The sequence below is a fragment of the Wyeomyia smithii genome, chromosome 3 (assembly GCF_029784165.1).
Source record: "Wyeomyia smithii strain HCP4-BCI-WySm-NY-G18 chromosome 3, ASM2978416v1, whole genome shotgun sequence".
NCBI classification, from domain to species: Eukaryota; Metazoa; Arthropoda; class Insecta; order Diptera; family Culicidae; genus Wyeomyia; species Wyeomyia smithii.
In genome coordinates this window covers 228806108-228816782 of record NC_073696.1, presented here as the reverse complement: position 1 = coordinate 228816782, position 10675 = coordinate 228806108, and positions in this window count along the sequence as shown.

Below are 10675 nucleotides of genomic sequence, written 5' to 3'. Positions count from 1 at the left end.
TTGCATGTCCTGGATACAACAATTGTGAGTTTCACGCTGTTGGCAGCGTTTCTCTCGAAACCATGTTTTTCAACTGGTGGTATGTTTTTCTCAGCATCTGCTGAGCCAATTTGGCTAAATTTTTTCACAGCTCGTAAAATTGGATTATCTAACTTGTTACATAACTGTTTTTAAAAAATTCAAAAAAAAATGCAAAAATGGCGACCATTTTAGTAATAATTTTTCATGAAAAAGCGTTATTTAAAACTTCATAAAGCATTGAAAAATATAGATCGAAAAAAGGCTATGTGACAAGTTGGATAAATAATTTTTACGTAATAAAAAAAAATTCAGCTAAAACGGTTCAGCAGATGCTGAAAAAAACTTTCCACCAGTTAAAAAACATGGTTTCGTAAAAAACGCTGGCAACAGCGTAATGTTCACCTAAATATAGATCACGACAAGCATAAGACATCTTCAAATGTACCTTAATCAATAGCGAAAATACTCGAACACTTCACCTTTCTCTAAACATCCGAAAAAATTATCACGAAAATTAATTATTTTTCAACTTTCCAGAAGAGACCCCTCCCCCTTTAGCTTCTGATGGAGGGTGTAAAATGAAAGTTTGAAATCAGAACATGAAATAATTTTTGTTGGTTAGTTTTCAATGGATTTTCTTCGTTTTTGCAGGAGTCGAGTTACGCGTCTACCAAAATATGGAAAATTTTAATTTTATGATGCTAACTATTGAGCGTTTCTATCGGCTATTTTTGATTCTGATGAAATTTATTTGACTCAGCGAGCTGAGTATTTCCCGCAGGCAAACGAATTTTTCAGACTCAAGAGCAATTTTCTAAGAGGGCGTAGGCGTTTTGGCATATATTTCATTCAAAGCATTGAACCCAGAAACCTTTGGTTGTACAGGAAATCTGTATGAGAATGAATTGCAGGGAACCAATAGTACTTGAAAAAATATACACCTCGAGAAAATTTTTTTTTACCAAAATAAGAAGTACTTCATCGTAATTTACGAAAACAAGTTGATTTTTTTTCAGTTATTCCAAAGAAGCCTAAAGTTAATTGGTTTCAATGATTTTAAAAGATTTGTGCAATTATTTTTATTCAAAAAAAGTCTGCTCACAAGTGAAATGGATTGCCACAATCAGCAGAACAAGCAATAATTCAGTTTTATGAAAAAGTTGTGGAAAACCCCACACTATAATTTTATTGTTGGCTGGATGAGTTTTTGACTTAAAAAATAACTTTTTGACAACATCACTTGATCTTGTTGCCTTCTGACTAACGATCTATAAATTTTCTATCCGGTGCTTGAAAGTTTGTGAGAAAGTTGTGCTCCTGTTGTGTAGCAGGCTAAAGTCTGTATTACACTCTTTGTCTAATGGTCAAATATTTGACTTTCCGATAAAATGGTCAAATTTATTTGACATCATGGTTGTTGTTTGCCCGTGTTTGCCCCATTGTCAAATTGAAAAGTGACAAACAATCATCTTTGACCAAATTTTTATCTGTCAAAAAGTGACAAATATTCGACGCTTGGTCGAAGAGTGTATTAGAGCCTTAAGACTTATTGGTTTGGATTTATTAAAATTATAGTTGGGGTACAATAGATCGGTTTTTTTTCAGATAATGACCAAATAGGGACTAAATAGTGCCACGTTTCGGTCCCTGATTCCGTTTTGGGAGGGAGAAACGGATATGAAGTGAGTGTCAAAATGAACCAGAATGAGCTGTCACTTCAGTGACAGTCAATTTGAACCAAGTGAAAAAAGCGTTTTTTTTGTAGAGAGTATTGTTATTACTGAACGGTATCGCGTTGCTTGAAAAAATATTCATCGCAAACAGTTTTTGTATTCATTGTCGTTTTACAAAATATTTTGGTTTATTTTTATGTAAAATAATAAATTTCACAAGCTTCAAGGAATAATCATGTTAGCGAACTTCGATTATTAAACTTGCGTTTTTTCTGGAATTAAGACTTTGATTACTATTTCGAACACAATTCATCACGGCCGAATGTTGATTCTCGTTTCACAAAATAGTGAGATGTAGGATTGTAAAATTTTTGAAACTGCATGAAACCCTGAAAAACCTGCCTCACAGGTTACGCTCTCGTACACATTTTCAGAATGTCTGCGCAAATATATATAAACTCAAAACTCTGAAGAAACTTTTATACAACGGCAAATTGAAAAAACGCAGACTCGAAAAATTTATATTTTACAGACCAATTTGCACATTCAGCATTTCTGATGTTAATAAAACTTCGTTTGAGTTATGCATGCGTTACAGCAAGAACGCAGCACGCTGCCAAAAAACGACTCATGTCTGTGTTCTCTGTTTTGAGTGTAGTATTAGTTTCTCCCTCCTAGATTCCGTTAATCTTTCTGTGGCGGCTTCTCGCATCGTGCCTGGACAAGGAACTTTCCGCCTCCGCAAGAACACGCTCCCAATGCTGATGTTTCTTCCGGCAGCTATGAAGTCTCTTTTCAGCGACTCTAGCTGCTTGATATCTTCCTACGTTCTGACGTGTCCAATATGGGACATCTGGCGTGGTTCTTCTCATTGTCGCAGATGTACCCATTGCTTTTTGCGCTTTGGTACTGATCGTACAGTGGATATGTCTCCACAGTTCGTTTGGCTCCCCTCATCGTTTTGCTCATCAACTTTCTGCGAGTACTCTGCAGCCACTCTGTACTGTGGTCCCCCCATAGGTCATAGATCCAAATATCAAATTTCATTATTTTGGTATTTCTTTACCTCTCAGCATCTTTCGTAGTCTAAAGCTAAAAATGACATCAATTGTTGTATTCTATTAAGCAAGGATTTTTACTGAGGGGCTTGGAAGTGAGCGTAGTTTTCACTTGTAAATAGCTGTAAAAAGTATGTCTTCAGGTTACGTGCAATTTCACCCCTTTTCAGCGAATTCAAGTACTCCAATGGATTTTTTTTATATGGGCATCCAAAAACAAGGAATGTGAGCAATTTATAGTGGTTTTAGGAATGTTGTGTTGTGTTGTTAAAGACTGCGCCAATGGTAAAAGAGGCAAATTTTGATATAAATAGATATCACCAATACAATGTGTATTCGAATGTCAATTCAACAATGTTTTTAAGCGAGTGCAATGCATGGAAATGTTCGTTAGGTGTCGTTTACCTATGTCCAAAACACAATTTCGCTGCCGAGACCTGCCGACTGGTTTTTAAGAAGTGCATAAAAATGGGTCATTTTCGGGATGGTTTTTTTTCGTTTTTTATTGTTTTTGAGTGTTTTCTTTTGTTGTAATATTTTTCAACCACTTTTCGACGAATATCGTTCAACGTCACGTACTTCTAGGTTCATTGCTTAGATGTACATTTCCCATAATGCATATCTTCAAAATTTGAGCTGGAAAATCTAGTAGGATTCATGAGAATATGGTCAGCCTGAAGAGGATTTCAATGATTGTAGTCTCCGTTCAAAACGCAGAAAAGTTTTTATTTTATCACTTTTCATGATATTTTTTGAGTTATACTATTTTGTTTATTGTTTTGTTATTTTTTCAAATTTATTGTGCCATGTCAAATAAATGTTGTGAACAAAAAATTCCTGAAAGTCCAAATACACTTTCAGATTCAGTACTTTCAGATGACCCTTGGCCACATGAATTTAGCATAGAAAAATACACTTAGATTGACGTTTTGAACTCAAGACATAGAAAAACAATATTTATGATCGTCCTTCTTAGGCTACTGACATACTGAGGCGTCAAATGAAGCGAAGCAAGAAGCGTCGCAAAAACGTCCGAGCTACTTCTTCGAACGTCTAAATGAAACGCTTAAACCGGTCATACTGGAGTGGCAAAGACGCGTCGATAGAGGCGGCAAAACAGAACGAGTAGTGTTTTGACGCGCGTATATGTACGCGGTAATACCATATTCAGACTAAATCTTTTATCGCCAGGTGCTTTATATTTGCTTTGTTTTGGTTTGGTAATTGAAAAAAGCAAATAAAATACATTTTCGTTTAGAAAATGTTAAAATGTTTAGAAGAGGGTTGTGCAGTAAATCCATGTTCAGACTAAACCTGATATCGCCAGGTACTTAATATTTGCTTTATTTTGGTCTTAAATCTTAAAAAAGAAAAAAAGTAGGATAGAAAATACTACCGGGAAAAATTTTCAGGTCGTCGGGAAAATAGCACTGATATTATTGATTGATATTGTTGAGTTTTGATTTGAATGGCCAGAAATTTAGCATGCTGAACTTCTTTGGTCGCGAAACTGCAACCGCTGAGTAACTAGCTGTGCTCACATTGGTTATTGAAATCCTAACAGATATTATAAACTAGTTGAACGTTGCTCGGGGTCAACGGGTTTAAAATTCAGAATAATTTCTTATATTTTTTACTAGGTCTGTAGCGCAACTCACTTCAGTAATATTATTTTATTTCATGAAAAAATCTCTATGTTTACTAATACCTAATTTTCCGTGCTTGAAGAAGCAAAAATATCTTCATTGGACGAATTAATATTTCCTTCAAACTAAACCGCTACTGGAATCTAGGAATATGACAACACAACGCATTTGCGACGCTCGCTCCAGTATGTCATAAAAAGCTTCACCCAACGCTTCTGTTTATTCCGCTTCTCAAACGCTCAACGCTTCGCTTCATTTGACGCCTCAGTATGACAGTAGCCTTAGAAAACGGAACCACTGTGCACTGTGCTCTGGCGTTGATAACCGCTGGTTATTCAACCGTATCGTCCTCGTTGTTTTTGATTTAAATACGTTGGACAACCAGGCGTGAATCTTGGATACCACGAGATAGTGATCCGAGTCACGTCATGCAGAGTAGGCTACCCCATTTGGGTGCATACAGGTTTGCTTACGAATATTCCGGCGTGCAAAACAGGTGCTACAGATAGCCTTGCCTCTGGCTGCAGCTAAATCAATAAGTCTCAAGCCATTATCGTTCGTAGCACTGTGGAAGCTTTCTGTACCCATTACGGGGCGAAAGAACATTTCGCCCGACCTGCACATTTGCATCTGCGATGACGATCTTGATGTCTTGTCCTGGGACTACTACCTGTAATTCTCGTTTCTCTCGTTTTGGCCACCGCACCTCTTGGATAGCTGCTACCTCTACATTCATTTTTCGCCAGGGTTTAAGTAGAGTCCTTACATTCTAAGTACCGACCCCCTAACATGGAGAGACAACCGTGTACGATCCCTCTCCCCAGTCAGCATACGACCAAAGCTTCCACCAGGGATTGGTTACTCGTATCTCTCGTTGGCATCTCGTGGAGGCTGGGATAGGATATGCTGAACAGAGGTGATTACCACAATAGGGTCTCTAGTGAGAAGTGTCCAGCCGTTTACCAACCAAATTTTAACCAAATTATTGCGAAAATTGGTGAAAATGTTGTGCTATTTGAATCATCTGTGAGTAAAAAAACCTAAATTAATCCACCTAGTGGTGCAGAAACCTTTGTTATACTTACTATTACTTAAAACATATTTGGCCAGTCACTTACAAATCGTATACCATCATAAGTCCAATTTCAATAATGAATGAAATGAATTTGAAAGATAGTTTTCAGAGAGTTAACCAAAGACGATCATTGAATTAAAGCTTGATGTGGTTTTTGAAAATAATATGAATGTTATCACTGGAGTACATAAGTCTTATTATTTCGATCAAGTCTTATTTTTTCGATTGTCAAATGCTGGCTAGAAGTAATTGAATTTTTTTTCGAGATAATCGAACTTGGGGAAACAGTAATAGATAACAATGATGCTGATTTCACACTAGAACAGCAAACATGTATGTTAGTTTAATGCGGTTCTACTTATTCGCTTTATTTTTAGAAATCGCAGGACCTAGATTTATGAATCAGCATCAAGTTTTTTGACGTGGGACTACGTCTTTGTTTACTATACTGGGATGCATTCTGTAAAATTGGAAATGAAACTGGCAAATGTTGCGTCAGATTTCTAACGTTAATAAATGCATAACCACATGATGGATAACAATAACCAATGTGTTGTTGGATAGATAAAATGTGTAACAATTTTGTAATATGATAGTTATCACTCTAATTTCATTTTTAAGCGGTAAAACGCGAGTAATGAACCAATTACATGCGAGCATTCCTAGCACAGACGACGTGAATGGACACCATCCGTTCCCTGTGATATTCTCTGTATCAATATCGAAATAAAAATTGACAGAGTCTCCCCGTCCCAATAGGTCAATTTATTTTTGCTTCCATGAGCTTAGACCAATATGATGTCTCGAATGTAAAAGTTTTCCTAAAAGTTTGAAACAATCCTTATTTCCCAGCCGTAGAGGTGAATGCCGCTTATTAGCCGACTCAGTAAAGGGTCGTGATCGTCTTGTTCAGTATTTAACTGACAAGATGTACAATTTTTTTACATATGACACCAAGAACGCCAAGCCGTTCAAGGTTGTCTTGAAAGGTCTCACCAACGATCAAACCGTTGATGAGATCAAACTTACTTTAACAGAATTACTTGGCATAGCCCCTACCCAAGTAATTCTAATGAAACAAAAATCACGAGGCGAAAACAGTCAGAGAACTGGAATTTCCCTCGTTAATTATTTAATTCATTTTAACCGCAATGAGGTTAATAACTTAAAATTTTTTGAAAAAGCACATGCTTTGTATAATGTGCGTGTAAAGTGGGAAATTTATAGGAAGTATGGCGGAGGTGAAAAGCATATCACCCAATGCCGTACTTGCCAACGTTATGGCCATGGTTCCAAATTCTGTAACATGGACCAAAAATGTCTTAACTGTGGAGACTCTTCTCACAAAAAGGACACATGTCCTGTGAAAGAGAGTAAAAATTTTCGCTGTGCGAATTGTAACGGCAACCATATGTCAAATTTTTATCAATGCCCAGTCCGTTTAGCAATTGTTAAGGCAAGGCAAGGTAAACAAAATTCAATTTCTCAATTAAAACCAACTTCAAAACAAAATTCTCCAAGCGTACCAGTGACGCATAGTTTACCTACTCTTTTGCATACCCGTTTAACTTATGCACAGGTTACAGGTAGTTCGAACATTATACCGCCTAGTGTTGGTAGTTCGAAAATGACCGTTAATATGGGTAAGCAAAACACGCTAGAAAATAATTGTACACCTATTACTCCAGCTAATATTGCTGCCGAAAATATTTTTTCTAATGTCAACTACCTGGGGCCTATTACGGCAGGTAAACTTTCTTTTTTGCAACAGGCAATGTTCGATCTCATGAACGCCATGTTGCAGGCAAAATCAATGTTTGAAGCCATTCAAATAGGCACAAATTTTACTATTAAAATTGTTTCTAATTTAAAATTTACCAATGATTTTAAATAAAACCATTAAAATATTAAATTGGAATGCTCGCTCATTGAAGGCCAATGAGAATGAGCTAATTAATTTTTTAACAGTAAATAATGTGCATATTGCAATTATTACTGAAACATTTTTGAAACCTAACATAAAATTAAAATATGATCCCAATTACGTGGTTCATAGATATGATAGGATTCAGGGTTCCGGCGGTGGAGTTGCAATTGTTATTCATCGCCGAATCAAACATCGTGCTCTTCCCCATCTTGAGACGAAAGTTATTGAAACTTTGGGAATTGAAGTTCAAACTGAACTTGGGATTTTATTTATTGCCGCAGCATATTTACCATTTCAATGCACACGCGAGCTCAAAAATTATTTTAAAGGTGATTTACAAAAACTCACCAGAAATCGTTCGAAATTTTTCATAATCGGCGATTTTAACGCTAAACATCGTTCATGGAATAATTCTTAAAGTAATTCCAATGGCAAAATTTTATTCAATGATTGTTCTTCAGGATACTATTCTATTTTGTCTCCGAATAGTCCTACATGCTTTTCTTCTGTAAGAAACCCTTCAACAATTGATTTGGTGCTAACAGATCAAAGTCATGTATGTAGTGATTTGATCACACATGCTGACATTGATTCTGACCATCTTCCAATAACTTTTTCTTTATCACATGAATCAGTTTTAAACCCTATGAGCTCTGTTTTTAATTATAACAAGGCTAATTGGGAAAGATACAAAACTCATATTGAGAGAAATTTCAATAATGAGCTTGATTTGCAAAACGAAGTAAATATTGATTCCGCTTTGAAAGCATTAAAATGTGCAATTGTTGATGCCAGGAATTATTCTGTTCCAAAGGCTCAAGTGAAATTTGATTCATCAATAATTGACGAAAATCTTCAACTTCTAATCCGTTTGAAAAATGTCCGCAGACGTCAAGATCAACGTTCTCGTGACCCTGTTCTTAAAACTATTTATAAAGATTTACAGAAAGAGATTAAACATAGATTTACTCTTCTGAGAAATCAAAAATTTAAGACTAAAGTTGAAAAATTGAAACCATATTCAAAACCATTTTGGAAGCTGTCGAAGATTCTTAAGAAACCTTCAAAGCCTATTCCAGTTTTAAAAGATGGTGAACGTTTTCTTGTGTCCAATAAACAAAAGGCTCAAAGACTTGCTCAGCAGTTTGAGAGTGTTTATAACTCAAATTTGAATTTTGTGAGTCCAATTGAAAATGAAGTCACACGTCAATTTGATTTAATTTCTTCCCAGAATTTTTTACCTGCAGAAATAATTGAAACTAACTTGAATGAGATTAAATCAATTATTAAAAATTTCAAAATATGAAAGCACCTGGTGACGATGGAATCTTTAATATACTAATCAAACATCTCACTGAGAGCACAATGGAATTTTTAGTGAAAATTTTCAATTGCTGATTCAAAATTGCATATTTTCCCAAATTATGGAAAAATGCAAAAATTACTCCCATTTTTAAACCGGATAAGAACCCAGCTGAAGTTTCAAGTTATCGACCAATCAGTTTGCTTTCTTCAATAAGTAAACTGTTTGAGAGAATTATTCTTAACAGAATGATGTCACACATCAACGAAAATTCAATTTTTGCAAATGAACAGTTTGGATTTCGCCATGGGCATTCCACAACTCATCAATTGCTAAGAGTTACTAATATGATACGAGCTAACAAATCTGAAGGTTATTCCACTGGAGCTGCTCTTTTAGACATAGAAAAAGCATTCGACAGTGTTTGGCATAAAGGTTTGATTGCGAAATTGCAAACTTTTAATTTTCCAATTTTCCTAATCAAAATTTTAAAAAATTATCTTATGATCGAACTCTGCAGGTTGTCTATCAGAATTCAAAATCTGATAGATTTCCTGTCAGAGCAGGTGTACCTCAAGGTTCAGTCTTGGGTCCAGTCCTGTACAACATATTCACTTCAGATCTTCCTGATTTGCCTCCAGGATGCACAAAGTCATTGTTCTGCGATGACACAAGCATTTCCGTAAAAGGAAAAAGTCTTCGTGTCATATGCAGTCGATTGCAGAAAAGTTTAGATATTTTTTCTTCCTACTTGCAAAAGTGGAAAATCTCTCCCAATGCTTCTAAAACTCAAATGATAATTTTTCCGCATAAGCCTAGGGCTTCTTTCCTCAAGCCAAACAATAATCACGTTGTCAAGATGAATGGGGTTATTTTAAGTTGGTCCGACAAGGTTAAGTACTTGGGACTAATTTATGATAAAAAACTTATTTTCAAAGAGCACATTGAGAGTATACAAGCCAAGTGCATCAAATATACGAGATGTTTATATCCTCTCATTAACAGGAATTCTAAACTTTGTTTAAAGAACAAACTTTTGATTTACAAACAAATTTTTAGACCAGCAATGCTTTATGCTGTACCGATCTGGTCAAGTTGCTGTTCAACAAGGAAGAAAACGCTCCAAAGGATTCAGAATAAAATTCTGAAAATGATTTTGAAGCGTCCTCCTTGGTTTGGTACACTCGAATTACATAGACTTACTGGTGTTGAACCATTAGAAGCTATGTCAAATAAAATTATTAACAATTTTCGACAAAAATCGTTGCAATCCTCAATTGCTACGATAAGCTCTCTTTATAGCCAATAAGTTAGCAATTAAGTTAGTTGTAAGTTTACTTCCCCTTTCCTGACAAGTAGGTTTAAATCCCTACGAATGATAAGTCCTAATTGCGAAAGCAAACAAATTCTAACAATTAAAATTACAAATTTCTAACAGTGTTGAGAAGTCACCATTTGTGATTGAGCACACATACTCATTATTTACTAACATTTATCATCAATACTTAAGCTACTAACAAATCCCCCCTCAAAAAAGAAAAAAAAAAGTGAAAATTAGACAACTACAACAGAGTTTGATTGCATCCCGCACAGAATGTCTGCTTGTGTTGATGCCAGAAAATTATTAACCTTCAATTATTTTTTTATTTGCCTTGAAAAAAGCATTTTGCGGTACAAAATCGGTTACTGATTACAACTTTTGAGCTGCCCTAACATTGGGGGAATTAAGATACACGGACGACATGCACTGTGGAAGCTATTTCACATTCAGTAAATTAGACGGGTGCGACAAATTTAAATTGCTAGGATGCAACACAGAAAGCTTGCTTGCGTTGACAAAAATTATTAACTTTCAATGACTTGTTTTTTTGCCTTGAAAAAGGCATTATGATTTCCAAAATTGGATTTCCTGATGGCAATCTTCATGCTGCCCCAACACGGGGGGTATAATGGCTGTCTGGCGACACACGCT